This window comes from Anarrhichthys ocellatus, unplaced genomic scaffold, assembly GCF_004355925.1.
Source record: "Anarrhichthys ocellatus isolate YVR2014 unplaced genomic scaffold, GSC_Weel_1.0 scaffold113, whole genome shotgun sequence".
NCBI lineage: Eukaryota > Metazoa > Chordata > Actinopteri > Perciformes > Anarhichadidae > Anarrhichthys > Anarrhichthys ocellatus.
In genome coordinates, this window is record NW_022280143.1 from 740,554 (window position 1) to 745,222 (window position 4,669).

Genomic DNA, 4,669 nt, shown 5'->3' on the forward strand with positions numbered 1-4,669 from the left:
GAAGGATTTCTGAAAGGAGGAGATACAGACGTGAAGATGGAGTGGCGCTGAGGAGAGTAATAGCAGGGAGGGACGGGTAAAAGGAGGGTAATACCGGTGAAAAATGAGCTGTGTGTGCACTCGAATGGGAAAACCGCTGGCCATTAGAGAGAAATAGTCATGTTCTCTGACTACAGCCACCTCAGACACATATCATTACCCTGGTGAATTTATTACGAGACATTGAGGGATACAAACAAAATTGAATCTATTTCACAGTCACATTGAATGCATGACCGGAGCCTCGTTGGCAGCTGAGTCAGTGGCACGTGTCAGCCTTCACTAAGGCAGGGCGCGGGGGGGCAGAGCAGGGGGTGCCATCTCATTAGCACTTCAGATCCATAAAGCTGGGACTTATAAATAATTAGTGGGGAGTAATTTATTTATATGGAGATCACGGATATGTCATGTGGTTCAGTCAACACAAGCTGGTTAGCCAGATTATGTTTTACTTCACAGTTGATCGGATGCTGACCCCAGGTCAGTGCACAGAGCATCAGTCAGCCAGTACGTTTCCATCTCACATGTAACACCTTAAATTAAATGTAAAGCATACTTTGTCTGTAGTCTTGACTGATTAAATGCAAGCAAAATAATATATTAGTGTATATAATTCCACTTGGCAGACTCTTGGCCAGTCCACTGCCAGACCATTTGTGGGCTGGCATTATCTAAAGGCCCCAATGCCAGATAGAAAAACTATCTAATGACCTTCAATTGGGTTATTTCAACAAATCACCTGAAGTCTTTCTGCGTTGAAAACTGTTTTCCAAGTCTATTTTTCAATTCAAATTTTATCACACCATCATTGGTTAATACAGTCAATTACATTTTTTTTTTTTTTAGATTACTTGGGCCACCTCCTGCATATTGCCATCCGTGTGCACACATTAGGTAGTGAAAGCAGCACAGTACAAGTAGTTAATCTGGAACCCAATCACCACTATCTGACACGCATCTATCACAAATCATGATGTCACTGCTGGCATTTGGCTGACTCAGCGATGGATAGATAGCATTACCTGCCCTCTGTACTCTTTACTTACAAACTATTACCCTTTTAAAACTAAATCAGCTTCACACAATGTTTGCAGTAGGCGTACTTTCGCCCATTCATGGGCTGTCCAACATATACCAATAAAATATGGTATTTTAGGTTTTCTTGTCGGTGTTCTTGCGACACCTGAGCTGTTCACATAACATCAATCTACACCTCAGAGGTATGAACAACAAAACAACATCCGTGTTACCAGTACACTTTTACTTTTGTTGCCGTTTTAAAAGGTGCTGAACCTCCATTTTACCAGTGCTAAAGAAACAACCATCACTCATCTGGTGATGAGAAAACTAAACTGACCTACTGCATGGTACACCACAATGAAATCAAATGAAACATCCGTCCCTACAATAACCCTAGTAAACCATCCACTTCCATCTTGATTTTGTGAGTTTTGTTTGTAAATGAGTGCGTTACCTCATGTTACCACATGCACAATTGTGACGCGCGTATCTCAGAGGCATTTATTCATGATCATTTCTGTTATTACAATTTGCTGAAGAGGCCTTCTCCTATCAACAAGGAGTGCAACTCATTTCTAAATATTACATAAGTCTGATAATGAGTTCTTCCACTGAGGGTCGTCTCAGTCAGAAAGCTTGCTAATCAGGAGCTGATCGCCCGCCGACCTGCTGCCTCCCTTCTCCATTGAGCTTGATTATCTCGACGCTGATTTCCAGCAGCGAAGCAACACCGCACGACTTCGCCATAATGCGAGATCACTGCTGACGGCTGTGACTGCTAATCAAGATGGAAGAGAAGAGAGGACGGAAGAAAGGAACGACTTGCAGAATGACAAAAGTTGTGCTTTAGGAGCAGCTAACCAAATGAATCTGATCATTTGGTGAAGATTCCTGTTTTAAATGGTTCTGAATTTGATCATTTTTGGGGAAATTGGATGGCGAGTGTAAAGATTTGACATAATTCTTTTGACTTTTCTGGACAATATTGCAACATCTGTGCAACATTTGATTGTGTTTTTCCTATGATATTAGTTAATAGCATATGTTTGGTAAAAACTCTAATGTTTGAACTAAAAGTTTAAAAAAACAGTGAAGCATCCAAAGCAGAACAATGGTAAATTAGTCAACATCTTATGAACTTTCTCAATGAACCTGCATAAATGTTTTATTGTATGAAGCTCCATGTTGTGTCTGTTCGAGCTTCCTCTTCCTTTTACACAGCATTCTCCTGTTCACCAGACCAATCCCACCCCCCAGCAAACAGACCCACAGTCAGCATGTCCCCATTAGCTCCTGCTAACGCCGTAGCTCCAAATATTATCACACCTAGATGCTAATGTTATGACTATGATTATCATTATGTGTTCCTGGTCCTGGAAACACACACACACACACACACACACCGGAGCTGGAGACCTCATTCCATTTCCTTCCCTGCCGTGAAACAAATCAAAAACTTGCTACTCCTATGTCTCTGAATGCCATCTCTGCTATCTCACCGCAACATTAATATCAACTATCAATAGGAACGGGCCGGGAAAGCGTCCACTGGGGCCCACTTCTAAGCTGGGGTCAATTAGTGAGGGAGGACGACCTCTTCAGATCTACAATTATTACCCTCTCACTAAAAACCCTCTAGTTGATGCTAGTCCGCCCTAATAGCGTCATAGCTGCGCTGCTAAGTAGAACTAATCCACATCTATAAGAGTGTGAATGTGTGTGTGTGTGTGTGTGTGTGTGTGTGTGTGTGCATGTTGTAAAGCCCTTCAGTTGTTCAGTGGGGATTTTAATTAGAGCGTATACACCGAGATAAAACGGTGTGTTTTCACAGATTGTTTTTCACCTGTTGAAATGCTTCGTTAATTGCAAATCTAATTGCATCACAACTTGCTCCTGCTTTTTGCAGCATAGCGTCGATAAATGTTTGTCATCGGTCACTTGCCAAACAACATTTTTTACTTTTTAATTTCTAATAGAGACATAAAGAGAAAGAGTGGGACCAGAATGTCAATAAATTCTCTTTCCCTGGGAGAAATTCCGCTGCCGCTCTTATGGACCTGCACTGTTTACTGGTGTATTAACTGTGTCCGTTATTTCCATATCTCAATATTGTTTACATTTTGGTCCTTGATCCGACACACATTTGACCATTTGCTCACCTTTCCAAAACCAAAAATATGAGAGCAAAAGTGAAAGTAATTGATTAAACGATGCGTTTCTATTCTGTTTCAAAGGGGGCTGCAAACGCTAGCATGTCACACATCTGTTTACAGGTTGTACAGGTGTATAAGCGTGGACTCAAGTATTTCCCAGGTCAGTGTCAGACACCACAAGGAATATGTCCAAGGTTTTCATTTCTGCTTCCACGCCGATAGAAGAAGCTCGATCAATACATAGACTTAGAATTAAACTGGTGGAATATTTGTTAAAGACCCCTTCAGCAAAGATTCTCATTTTAAAACAAGTCAGTCGGGAAAATTAGAAAGTCAGCCCGGAGACTTAATAACCAGATGATAAAATCTAACGACAGTTGAAGAATCAAACCGTGCTTTTTGCCTGCTTCTGTCTGACAGAGCTTAACAAAAGATCAATAGGATGTATCTAGAGAACTGTTATTGTTCACCATAACCACGTCCAGCCATTGTTAATTCCCTCTTTCAGTATCGCCTCTCACATCCTCTATCCATCCGTAACCTCACATCTTGTTCCTTTCCCTCTTTGATCTCACACTGACAGGTCTGCACCGCTGAGCGCACCCTTATTTTGTTAACAGTAATTGGAGAGGCATGATGTCAGTAGAATGCAGCTGGACTCCATTTGTAATACAAATGCAAATTTGATTTACTTAGGTACAGGGTGCACCTCTTGCTCTCAGCATCAAAGCTGTTTCTTCTCAATTTTTTCCAAACAGCCGATGACTACATGCTTGACCGTGTGATTTCTTTGAGAGAAGCAAAGCTAGTTCAGGGTGCCCGAGTTCACCAGTTCAACCCGATGAACCTTTACAGGTTAACATAAGCTTCATCAATGTGTCAAACCTTCTACTCTCAGATCATTCCTCCGTACTTTACCGGAGCAAAGTTTAGGTCTCATGCAGTTTAACTTGTAAATGTTAAGTGGTTGTAAAGAGAGGCTTCACTTTTCCCTATCTTTTCCTCAACTCATTAAATCCTCCCTCAGACTTTATTCTTTGCAATGAAGCACAAATTGCAAGCTGTAGCCTGTGAACATGGAAAACAAACAATTAAAAAAAAAAACATCTCGGAAACCCCCCCCCGCCGCATCCTCAATCTTCTCTTCACCTTCAGCTTTCTAATAAACAGTCTTAAGTTGACATTCAGTTTTTCCCGGGGCAAAACTCTTGTGCTGGGGCTGTCTGCTTCCTAATTGTAATAATAATTGTGGTTCCGCCTAATCTCAGCCGGGGCTGTGACCCCGGCCCGCTGTGAGCGGATTTGAGATAATGAAATAATTGCCCCAAATGCTTTTTTTTCCCAAGCAGCCGCTGAAACCTGAACCCCTCAGACGAAGAAGCATCAACATTCACTCGGTCTCTATCAGCGGGCATTTTCCACTTTAATTGAAATTTAGATTGTTGTTGACCCCCCGG